This window comes from Drosophila suzukii, chromosome X, assembly GCF_043229965.1.
Source record: "Drosophila suzukii chromosome X, CBGP_Dsuzu_IsoJpt1.0, whole genome shotgun sequence".
NCBI classification, from domain to species: Eukaryota; Metazoa; Arthropoda; class Insecta; order Diptera; family Drosophilidae; genus Drosophila; species Drosophila suzukii.
In genome coordinates, this window is record NC_092084.1 from 27,782,208 (window position 1) to 27,795,588 (window position 13,381).

The window sequence follows — 13,381 nt, forward strand, 5'->3', positions numbered from 1 at the left end:
AAAATATGTATTGATATTTTCGAAAACTTTGATCGACGAGGACTTGTCTGTACATTTTTGTCATGTCAGCGGACAAGACATATTGAAACTGTCTGAATTTGAGAAGGTGCAGATAAGGATCCGTTTGCACAGTGGGACCCACAAGCAGTAGGTCATTAAGCGGCAGTTGCGAAGTTGTTGTGCACGAGGCGACGAAAACCACTCGCAATTTGGTAGACGTGCTCGATGGCTTCAAATTGCAGTCGTCGGGTATATAGTGATGCGACTCGTGGAGGGCTGGATTGGTCACCGACGACATGTAACCTAGCGCCTGATATTCCTGCATGAATGAGACATATTGGATCTCAACTCCGGGAATTTCAGCATGCGGCGTTCCATTGCCACTTCAGCGGAGTTTCCAAGACGTGAGGGATCATCTTTAAAGGGAAAGTTGACTACAATGTGACCGTGGGAGTCCTGATCTGTAGTGCTTGTATAGAGCGCATCACAGATTTGGTCATGCGGATGTAGACCCTCAGGTGAGACAGCAACGGATCCCAGCTCCCAAAGCTTCTCCAATTGGTTATCAATGAAAACTGTGCTTGACATAAAACAGACCGAAACTTGCTGCTGTTGTTGTTGTTTACATCAACCGGCAATTACACAGCCGAACAATGTTTTTTTGAAGTATTGGCAAGTCAGGTGCGAGCTTTATTTGCCCAACGGAAAGCGAATGGTAGAAGACTTCAGCGCCAAGTACAAGATCGATGCGGCGAGATTCATTAAATCTATCATCTGCCAAAGGTGTGTGGTGGGCAAATTCCAAGAAGAGATGTCAATCTCAGAGTCTGCCTAATACGAGATGTGGCCGATTACACAGAATTCAAGTGAGAAGTGACAATCTGTGATACGCGATTGGATGGTTGTTGTCTCCAACACTGCTGATTCCAATGTTGAATTTTTCACGACGAAGGCGAAGTTTTTGGGCGAACTCCTCGTTCATGAGATTCACCTGAGAACATGCATCAAGCAATGCTCTGCCAGGCCTGTATGTTCCTGATGCGTCTTTGACCAGAACCACGGACGTGGCTAGGATAACTTGTCCCGGTTGAGTGTGCAGATGAGAGAAGAAGGCTGTCAGGAGGCGCTTCTTTGGCCGGAATGTCCTTGTCATGATGCAACATTGTGTGATGAGTTTGATCCCAGCTGCGGCAACGACTCCTTAATGAGCACTGAGCGATTCGATGACCACTGCCGAGACAATTGAGGCATAAGTTAAGTTTTTGAACTGTTTCAAGCCGAACAGGTATTGTTATCGATTTGAATGTTGGGCATCCAAACAGTTTGTGGACAGCTGATGCAGATTGAGTGATTGCGAACGATGATTTATGTCCATACGCCAGATTTCGAGATGGCTTGCTTGGATGGACTGGTCCTTGTGATTGAAGATATTGACAATAGCGTACCAGCAGCTTCGAACACTGCTGTTCGAAAGCAGAGAGTGCGGACGCGTTTTAAAATCGATCCGTTTATTTCTTCAAGTTTTCAGCATAAGGCCACGCACGTGGACATCAGCTGGTGGACAGGAGGCCGTAGAAGACATCTGGGAACATCCTGGGAATCTATCCCCAACAGGTTTGGCAGCCAGGCAGGGGCCGGTCTTAGGGATTGCAGAAGACGCCCGGAAAAATCACTCTGCCGTAATTGCTGGGAACTTTAATGCCTGGGCTACGGAGTGGGGCTCCCCCCGTACCAACGCGAGGGGAAAAGCGCTACTTGATAGCTTCGCCGCACTTGACCTAGTGCTGCTAATCTCTGGAACAACACCGACTTTTTCAAGAGCCGACGCCAGTTCTATCATTGACCCCACATTTGTGAACGCTGGATTGGCCTCGGGCTCCAGCTGGGAGGTTAGTAACACCTACAGGGGTAGTGACCATGCAGCAATAATCTGCACAATAAAGTCTAGAAATGGCCCACCACGAGTTTCTAAGACCGTGCTAGGGTACAAAATAGAAACGCTAGACGTGGAGTTGTTACAGATGTTGTTCGAGGACCTCTTCACCAGCGGCTCAGCTGAAGAAAGGGCAAACATCATCGCAGAATACACCAAGGTAGCCTGTGATGCATTTATGCAGAGAAAGGGGAAAATCCCATCAAGAAGAAGACCTGCATACTGGTGAACCAATCCACAGCGGCTGGTACTCATACCAAAGGGGGAAAGCCGGCGGAGGAGCCTTCTTCGTATAGGCCACTCTGCATGCTGGATACGGTAAGTAAAATTCTTGAAAGAATAATCCACTCCCGACTAGAAGGGGCCCTTGTCAAAACCAACGGCCTCTCAGAGATGCAGTATGGTTTTCGGAAGGGGCTATCTACCATCGATGCCGTCGTTAAACTGTGCGAAATTGCAGACAAAGCCATTGAGGGAAAAAGGCGGTTGTACGGCACTAATCAGTACTGCAAAGCGGCAACGTTGGATGTTAAAAACGCATTCAACTCCGCAATGTCCAAGTGTATATACAGAGAGTAATAGCGAGCATGCATTTATGCAGAGAAAGGGGAAAATCCCATCAAGGAGAAGACTGCATACTGGTGAACCAATCCATTGCGGAAGCCAGGAAAGACTGCGTCAAGGCACTGGGACCAGATGGAATCACGAATAAAGTTCTTAAAGTTGCCATAAAAGCAAATACAAAAGAGTATGTTGACATGTACAACGCATGCCTAACAGAAGGTGTGTTCCCCAGTCGCTGAAAAACACAGCGGCTGGTACTTATACCAAAGGGGGAAAGCCGGCGGAGGAGCCTTCTTCGTATAGGCCACTCTGCATGCTGGATACGGTAAGTAAAATTCTTGAAAGAATAATCCACTCCCGGCTAGAAGGTGCCCTTGTCAAATCCAACGGCCTCTCAGAGATGCAGTATGGTTTTCGGAAGGGGCTATCTACCATCGATGCCGTCGGTAAACTGTGCGAAATTGCAGACAAAGCCATTGAGGGAAAATGGCGGTTGTACGGCACTAAGCAGTACTGCATAGCGGCAACGTTGGATGCTAAAAACGCATTCAACTCCGCAATGTCCAAGTGTATATACAGAGAGTAATAGCGAGCTTCTTCGAAGACCGCCTGCTCCTGTACAAAACTGATTCCGGGCAATCGACCCACAGGGTCAGCGGGGGAGTACCACAAGGATCAGTCATAGGTCCTTTGTTGTGGAATGTCATATACGATGGGATCCTTAGGATCACGATGCCCGAATGGGCACGACTCATTGGCTTCGCGGATGACGGGCCATAGTAGTTACGGCAAAAAAAACTACCAGATTCGGAAAGAATCTGCAACGAAGCGCGGAAACGAGCAAGCGCATGGCTCGACTCCAAGGGACTCGCCTTGGCAGCGCACAAGGCTGAAACAGTCCTGATAAGTAGCAGGCAGAAAGTGGAGACCGCTACTATCAAAATTGGAGAAGCCACAATTACATCTCGCCCAAGCCTAAAATACTTGGGTGCTATGATCGACCACCGGCTTTCTTTCAAAGAACATCTAGCGTACGCTAGTGACACGGCAAGTAGGACCGCGGCCGCAATTTCGCGAATTATGGCAAAAACTCGGGGACCGAGGCAACCAGGACGTATATTACTGATTAGCGTTGTCACATCGACGGTGATGTACGCTGCTCCCATATGGGCTCGAGCCACAAAAAATGAAAGTTATATGCAAGACGGCGACTCCGTGCAGAGAATGTGTGCCCTGTGGGTATGCTGTGCGTTCCGCATGGTATCCCATGACGCGGCATTGGTAATATCGGGAGTCATACCGGTTGGCACGCTAGCAGTGGAATCAGCTGATATCCGAGCAGGCAGCACAAGGGTCGCAACTGCTGAACCCCTACGGAAAAGGTGCAGAGAACTTACCATGGCTAAGTCGCAAGAGAGGTGGGTAAAAGACAGCAAAGGACGATGAACGTATAAGCTTATCCCAGAACTGCAGAGATGGCTGGGTCGGAAGCATGGGCATAAGGACTTTTACTTAACGCAACTGCTGACAGGACATGGATGTTATAAATACTACCTGAATAGGTTTAACCATGAACGTTATCCGCACTGCCCACTCTGCGAGTCGGATAATGAAGACGCAGAACACGTGTTTTTTGTCTGTCCGAGATTCGAAAATGAACAAAGAGATCTGAGCATAAGGGTCGGGAGGACGACAGCTTCTTGTAACCTGGTGGACATTATGCTTGAATCAGAAGTATATTGGTCTGCGGTATGCAACATGGCCACAATAGTGCTAAAAAAAACCGCGCATCGCAGAAAGACTGCGAAATTCCAATAGGATAGAATCCTAGAGAGCCCTAAGGGCATTCCCCCCTGCGAAATAATACCTAACGGCAGTACCGCCGGGGAAGCGGGGAGGGGGTGGAGATTTTACTGGGTAAGAGTCCCAGACTTCGGCAAGCTAGCCCAGCTCCGAGTTGGCTTTAGATGCTTTAAACCACGACTAACAAAAAAAAACTTCGAATACTGCTTCCAGTTTGACAGATTTTTGAAGTCCAACGAGTAGCATTTGTCAATCACGATGTAGATCAACACGGCCTGGGCAATATTTGAGCCAGTACCAAGGGATTCCAGTGGTCCATACATAGCAGACGCCATGTCCACCAAGCCTTCAAGCTGTATTGCGTTTGACTTCTCGACTGTTTGGAGTTTATATAACGCAGCTATGGTTTCTAGAAAGATAAGTGTTGAATTATCAAATCTCTCATTAAGGCGCTGTAAGGCCTTGGGATAGTTTTCGTCGGTTATTGGAAACGCCTTGGTTGCGTCTAATGCTGTTCTCTTTAAGCTGTGCAGCAAATGATTGACCTTTTCTAGATTGGACATGGTTGCCTCACGAGCGATAATTTGAAATTTTTGTGTTCTGCAAATTTTCCGTCAAACGTTGGCAAGGTAAGACGGGGCAACTTCGACGACGACAGAGCAATCGAACTGGATTGGGCCATCGAAACCGGTGAATGAATCGTCTGGTGCTGTTGAGTTACTCACCAATCTGATCCTTGATGGTGACTTTAGTCTCGACATAACTGTCCTCCAATTCTCCGCGACCGCTGTCGTTGGGATCCAACGTCTCAATCTCAGATTGGACTGCCATTGCTTGCGTGATGTAAGACTCCAGAATTCCTAGCCGGCATCGCAGTTCGGCGCTGGAAAGTCCGGTTTCTTCGCCAGCGCTTGTTGTTACAAGGACTTTAATGCGAGCTATATTTATTTTAATGTTGGTCCGTTGGCGTTTACATTGCTCAATAGTTGACATCGTAGATATTACATAAAGCAATGATAAGCGGCGATCAATTTGCGAAGTGCGGCGGGCAGCGATCCTGGTGCGAAATGTGTGCGAATCAATGTATATCAATGTAGAAGCCGACTGAACCGACAGCGACGAGAACGAGCTGAAGTCTGGCAACAGCGGCGACGAAAGGCGAGCAGCAAAACTGCAGTTTCGGCAGCAACGAGAGCGAGAGCGAGGTGAAGATTGGCAACAACGGCGACGAAAGGCGCGCAGAAAAACTGAAGCTTCAACAACAGCGGCGACGAAAGGCGAGCAGCAAAACTGAAGTTTGACAACAGCGGCGACGAAGGGCGAGCAGAAAAGGAATGGGCTAACTGTAATTCACTAGCGCCGATGAGGTGGATGCTCTTGTGGAGAGCTTTGCGATGCGATGAGAGTAGATCTGACTGCGTTCACAGCCTCAGCGTGACGACGAAACGAAGAAATGAGAAAATGAGCGTCTACAGAGGCCGTAAATTTTCTCGACAATAACTTAAGAACTTAGGCGAAAAGAAACCGATCCCTCGAGCTACCCTTGCCATCGGCGAAGAGATCAAAAATCCAGCCATCGGTCTCTTTTGCCGAAATTACCAAGGACCAAGTCTTACTCGGTCTCACAGACAATGGCAATCCGGAGGGCAGGATTACCAGGAACAAGTGGAAGGCATGAGTTCCCTCATTTGCCTGCGCATGGTGCGGGACAAGCCAGGCACATCGCCCTGCTGCATGGACGCGGGCTGGTACCAGGGCAGCGTCAAGGTGGTGGCCTGCGACAGTCAGCGGTCGGCTGACCTGTACAAACAGGCGACGAGCAAGCTCGGTGATTTCTACGAAGGGGCGAACATTGTCGCACTAGACTGGTGTGATGTCCCCAGTAGGCCCCGAGCTGGGATTTGGCTCCCAGCAGCGATCAAGGCGCCGGAGGACATCCTCTTCAATCGAGACTGCTCGAGGAGTGCTGAAGTTCGGGTTTGGTGCAATCCACATAAAGATCTACAAGGGCGACTCCAACGCCGCTGGAAGGTCTGCCGGCAACCCAGCCGATCAGGTGTTTGCTGAGGAGTTGGAGGCACCTGGTGGGCCGGAGGACGGCTACTCTACCGGTTCGTCGCTGAGCAGAGAGATGCGAGCGCTCGGACCTCCTATCGAGGACGTACACCTTAGCGGCACAGAGGTGGCCGACGTCACTGTGGTGGAGGTTGCAGCTGTAGATGTCACTAAGACTTCTACAAACAACCTGCACCACAGTAAAGCAGCGTCTGCTGCACGTCTGCTTCGCCTGACCGAAGCCGGAGTCGACCTAGTCCTAGTACAGGAACCTTGGGTAGTGGGAGGCAAGGTTGCTGGACTAGGAACAAAGGAATACAAGCTTTTGCTTGACCCCACAGAAGGTAAAATTCGAACCTGCATATTAGCCAAAAGGCATCTTAGTACATTTCTGCTTCGCAATTACAGCAACGGAGATAACACCGCAGTAGAAGAGCAGGTAGATACCCTGTCAGAGGAAAACAATTTGGATCAATCCACTGAAATGGAAGGAGCCGCCGGTGGGGATAGTCTACCCCTAGAACCGCCGAAAGGGAGATCAAGTATGCTTCCCCAATTTTAGAGGCACGAGGAGGAAAACTTAGAGGCTGCCGAGCGCCGTGAACAAAGATTGATGGAGCTCTTAAGGCAGAGCAACGCCCAGATAGAAACTCTGAAAACACAAATAGCAGAATTGCAGTCTCCGACATCCAGGGGACCCGAACAGAAAGGACTGCCTTCGCCGCCCGAACTGTTCCGAATCCCACGGACAGTTTTTTGAGGTATCAAGAGACTCCGCCTCTGAAACGGGTAACGCAGGACATGCTCAATAGCCAGATGCACCGGCTAAGAACACCCAGGCGGATAGATACTACGTCACACAGGCAATCCAGAACAAACGACAGGGAGTCGAGTCACCAACTGCATCCAGAGATCGATCGGAACTCATCGTTTCAGGGACCGAGACCAAAAGATGTCAGATTAGACAGATGGGACTTTAAGTTCGATGGAAGCGGTCGCGGTATGACAGTTGAAAGTTTCCTGTACCGCGTGGACCGATTGCAAGAATTGTATGACCTCAGCCGCCAACAAGTATTTCGTGAATTCCATCTTCTGCTGGCAGGTGCGGCCACTAAATGGTATTGGCAGTTAATGGAGGACATGGCAGAAGACTACGATTTTGACTATAACTCATTGACCTGATGAAAATCAAGGAGTTAATGGAACGCAAGCAAGGGCCGCACAAAACCTTTAGCGATTATGTCTCGGATATGCACAACTTGCATTTCAAGCTCAAGCACAAAATCGGTGAAGATAAATTCGTCGAGCTCTTGAAGGACAATATGAACTCCCAGATGGGAGGATTGCTGTTAACATCCCCAATAACGGAGCTCAAAAGAGAGAGTCTCCGAGTTGGTCGCTGGTTGAGAAACACAGAAAGAAACATGAGCAGCCGAGCGGCGGTCAACGAAATAGAGGAATTCCAGACACTGGAGGACTTGCCGGACACGGTCGCGGAAGAATTTAACCGGCAGCGAAAAGATACACGAGGGCGTTAGGAGGATGGACAAGGAGGCCGTGGCCTATTACACGCACTTGTGTGTTATAAGTGTGGCAAAGGAGCCGACTTCTACAGGAAGCATCTATCGAAGGAAGAATCCTGCCCGATCAAATTCCACAATGCCACTTGCAGGTTCTGCGAGAAAGTCGGGACGGAGGCAAATGCTAACCCAGCGGCTTTTGCGCGGAGTCCGTCAGGAAAGACCGGGATAGCCAGGCGGACCAGGACCAACCCTTTCCGGTAAAAACACCGAAGCCCAAACAAACCTCCTCCCATAAGAGCCTAGAACAACGAGAGAGGGAGAACGAACTCGCTCGCGAACGTATCTTCACCGGCTCGGAAGATGCATATAGCGAGACCCGAACAACACGGAAAATACTAAAATTATTTGATGCCCGAGCAGACTATCGCCGGCTTAAGCAAAAGGTGGTGGACACGGTGGTGAGCGTGCAAAACGACAACCGTTTCTTTGCCAAATCGAAGGTCGATGGAGAAGAAATACTCGCATTACTGGACACAGGCGCCAGTGCGAACTATATTGGCAGAGGAGCGAATGCTTTCTTGAAAAACCGGACGAGGTTGATAAAGAAGCTAAGAGAAGAATGTGTACGTACAACCAGCGGTGTTGAAGCCCAAGTAACCGGAGCCATAACATTACCTTTAGAATGGGAAGCAGAAACCAAGGACCAAGAGTTTTTGATAATGCCAGGTCAGACACAACGATTTTATATTGGAATTAATTTCTGGGATGCGTTCGGCCTTACATTCCTTGGTAAAGGTGGACGCGAGGTTGCCGCCGTTGAAACAACACCAGAGTTCGAATTTATGACCGGAGACCTAGACATGAACAATACGCTCAAGCCCGAGATCGCCTATACCCCACCTCAGCTTACTTCTGAACAACATTCTAAGCTGCAGCAAGTGATAGACACATATCCCTCCTATCTAGAAAAAGGATTAGGAAAGACCAGCTTAGAGCAACATATAATTGAAGTGACCAACGGGTGACCGATATCCCTAGCTAAACAGAAGCTGGTGTACGCCGAGCTAGATCGCATGTAAGGTCTAGGCGTGATCGAAGAGAGCAGTAGTAGCTGGAGTTCACCGGTAACTCTGGAGCCAAAAAAGGCCGAAAAATCGCCTTTGCCTCGACGATCGTAAAGACAATTCCCGGACGATCAAAGATGCGTAACCACTACCAAATGTTGAGGGTCTGTTAAGCCGACTACAGTGCCCGGCAGGCCACTGTATCAGTTAACAGTCATGTCGATCGGCTTGTGCAATGCCGCGCAGCGAATGTGCCGACTAATGGATAAAGTTATACCAGCGGCGCTAAGCGAAAATGTATTTGTGTATCTGGATGACTTACTTTCACCTACATTTGAAGCTCACATTGATATGTTGAGCCAGGTCAGTGCCTGCTTACAGCGGGCAGAGCTAACAATAAATGTAGACAAGAGCAAGTTTTCCTACAGCCAGGCAAGATATATATGTAAGGATATGTAGTTGAGGGAGGATGCATCCGAACAGGAATACAATCGATCCAGGAATTTCCCCAGCCTAGCTCCGCCAAACAGATACCGAGGTTCCTGTGGATGACAGGCTGGTAAAGGAGGTTCATCGAAAACTACGACCAGACAGCGGCACCACTTCACGATTTTTTGAGGAAAGACCGCATAAAGAAATTTGAATTGTCAGAAGAGGCAATCAAGGCTTTTGAACTTTTAAAAACCAGCATGGCAACAGCACCTGAACTCGTCACCCCAGATTTTAAAAAAACCATTTACCATCCAATGTGATGCCTCGACCACTGGAGTGGGGGGAGTTTTGTTCCAAACCGATGACGAAGGCGGAGGACATCCAATTGCCTATATGTCAGCCAAATTGAACAAAGATCAGCGGAATTGCAGCATAACCGAGTTGGAATGCTATGCCGCTATCCTCAGCATTAGATGGGATGCCCTTCAAAGTGATCACCGACCACGCTAGTCTAAAATGGCTGATTGGTCAGAAAGACCTGGCTTCCCGCCGAGCTGCGACCCGATTTAGTCTGGAGAGCACAGCATGCCATAACTGCAGGGCATGGGGGTTGCAGAAATCGCTAGCCAAGTTGTATATGTCCAACAAGTAGCGAAGAATGGGAGGTCTGTAAGATCACCAAGACCGCCAAAAAAAAATAACCGACCACCTATGGGAGAACAGCGGGTTACGGAGCGGGCTGGCCAAAGGTTGTTCATCGACTTTATGGGACCATACCCGAGGACCAAAGCTGGGAGTTCGGTTTTTTTTATGCCAGACCATTTCTCCAAATTTGTCTGGCTGCAGCCGATGAGACATGCAGTAGCTGCAAAAGTCTTGAAATTCCTGGAGGCCAAAATTTTCCATCAATATGGGGTCCCCGAGTTCATACACTCGGACAACGGCAAACAATTTGTGTCTCAAATTTTTGGCGAGCTAATGACCCGCTACGGTATTCGACACGTAAAGACTGGACTTTACTCCCCGCAAGCGAACGCGGCTGAGAGGGTAAACCGATCAGTACTCCAAATTTTGCGAGCAACAATTGCCACCGATCAACAAAATAAGGAAACCCAATTAAGTCGAATAGAGTGTGCCCTTAGGAATGGCCTACACGAATCGATAGTCATGGAACCATATTACGCCATGTTCGGAACGCGTATGGTTACCCATGGAACAGCCTATCCGGTTCTACGGAAGCTGGGGGGAATACAGGCAGGAGATCCACAGATAAGTCTCCCAGACAAGATGGAACTCATCCGACAAAAAGTGACCCAAGGATTAAACCGAACTCATGAACGCGCGGAAAAGGCATATAAGGCGCGGAAAAACTACAGGCAGAGTAACAAAGCTGACGGATATAATGCCAAGCTTGATCCGAATCGAATTTTCTGTGTGGTACTCCACCGTAAGGGCAAAGCGTTATACGAGCTGGGCAATGCAGTGGGGAAAAGTGTCGGGGTATTTCATCCTAACAGGGTATTCCTGTATGTCGCCTGAACCTCTGAAAGTAATTCGACGACTCAAGAAGGCGACAAACTTAGAACTGTGGGATTGCAAGAGTTGATAGAAGGTCCTCCTATCTGACGTTCCTCACGGAATGGATGAATGGGCTCTGCCGAAGCATAACCATTGATGAGGAGTCCATCCATCCATCAGCGCTGGAGGACAGTTGCTCCAAGTCCAGGAGTACTTAAATAAATACACAGAAGAATAATATATTCCTTTTTCTTCGGAAAATGGGAAACCTTTTTGTTTGCTTTTCACAATACAGCTGAACAGCCCCCGGTCAAAAACCGTGGTTACGGCACACTCAGCAACTTTGTTCTCAACTTTTTTAGCTTTTACACACTTCTGCATTTTGTTTATATTATTCTCATTAACCATATTATATATCATTACAAGCCATATTTTTGTTTACAGCTATAAGTATGTATGTATGTTTTCCTGCGAGGACGGAAAGCTTTTCTTATTCAGCCATTAATATTTTTAATAAAAAACAAGGAAGAACGCTATAGTCGAGTATATCGACTATCAGGTACCCGTTACTCAGCTAAATAGAGATATGCAAGCAGCAAAGCGAGATTAAAATGCGCCACCTACCGGCGGTATACAGATTTAAGCGTTATGGGCGTTAGAGTATGCGTGGCAAATTTTTTTTGGATCAATCAATCGATAGGTATTGACGAGACCGAAACATTTCAGTTAAAATTTTTTATCTAGCATGAAAATTGTGGGCGTCACAGGTTTTTGCGGTTGGTGGGCGTTAAAGTGGGCGTGGCAAACTTTTTTTGAATCAATCGATTGGTATTGATGAGAACAATACATTTCAGTTAAAATTTTTATTCTAGCATCTAAAATCTAGGAGCCACAGTTTTGGGCGGTTTGTGGGCGTTAGAGTGGGCGTGGCACTCTGCTGCAACAATCTTGCGCTGCGTATAGCCTAGCTCCCATAGTTTCCGAGATCTCAGCGTTCATCCGGACAGACAGACAGACGGACAGACGGACATGGCTAGATCGACTCGGCTTGTGATCCTGATCAAGAATATATATACTTTGTGGGGTCGGAAACGCTTCCTTCTGCCTGTTACATACTTTCCGACGAATCTAGTATACCCTTTTACTCTACGAGTAACGGGTATAAATATGTAATAAAATCATAATAAATAGATACAATAATTAAATAATAAAATAATAAGCACGACTATCTCTTCTGATACTTTGTTAAAGTAGTGGGTCGAAGACACACGTAAATGGGCGCCAAAAAGAAAAAAAAAAGGAGAAGAAGGGGATATATAGGAATGGCCGTACGAAGATTACTTTTGCGAAGTCATTCCATGCGTAGCCCTCCCCATACAAAGATTAACCCTGGCGAAATGACTGTCTTAAGTTGAGGGTAGGGGCCGCTAATGACTAGCCACACTCAGATTGATAAAGGCAAAACAGAAATACAATTCGACAACTCACGGGTGTCGCGTGGCCAGAACAACGACCACGATCGACCTGCTCGTAACCATACTCCAGTAGGTGGCAAAGTGCACCAGCCGGCCGTTGACTTCTTAAATATGGGAAATAGAGAAACAGTACCCCCAGGTGGGAACACCTAGTTAATTCATCCAATATGGGAAGTAGCGAAATCTCTACTCCGGTATAAAAGACCCCAGCCAAATAGAGAAGAGAGACAGAATTTGTTCTGATCTACCTGACAGTGATTTAGAAGACAACTCCCATCAACACAAACCACGACTGGAAAAAGGCTGGTGTCCAGAAGGATGTCTTGACCGTTTCCCTAGGATCAACTTCACCCAGGAGAAAGTCCTGATTACTGGTCCTGCGATCGACCGCATTCTAAAGGAAGTCCACCTGAAAACTCCAAAGGACGAGGACCCCAAGATGGGCAGCAAAACGTCCAAATTGGCCGGCAGCACCGTCAATGTGATTAACAAAAACAATTACAAACAATTTGCGAGTGCATGCATTTCTGAATGCAAGTGTAACAGAGCCCGCAAATGCATACGTTGAACAAGAAATTGGAGCTGCACCGACTAGCCCCAGCCCGACCATTGGAACTGACGTGTGCCGCAGTGGAACTCCCATACGATGCATACATACATACATATCTATACAGCAAGAGTGCTATTTTTTTTGTGTAACGTAATTATACCCGTTACTCGTAGAGTAAAAGGGTATACTAGATTCGTCGGAAAGTATGTAACAGGCAGAAGGAAGCGTTTCCGACCCCATAAAGTATATATATTCTTGATCACGATCACTAGCCGAGTCGATATAGCCATGTCCGTTTGTCCGGATGAACGCTGAGATCTCGGAAACTATAAGAGGTAGGCTATTGAGATTTGGCGTGAAGATTCCTGAGCTTCTTACGCAGCGCAAGTTTGTTTCAACAGAGTACCACGCCCACTCTAACGCCCACAAACCGCCTAAAACTGTGGCTCCTACAGTTTTGATGT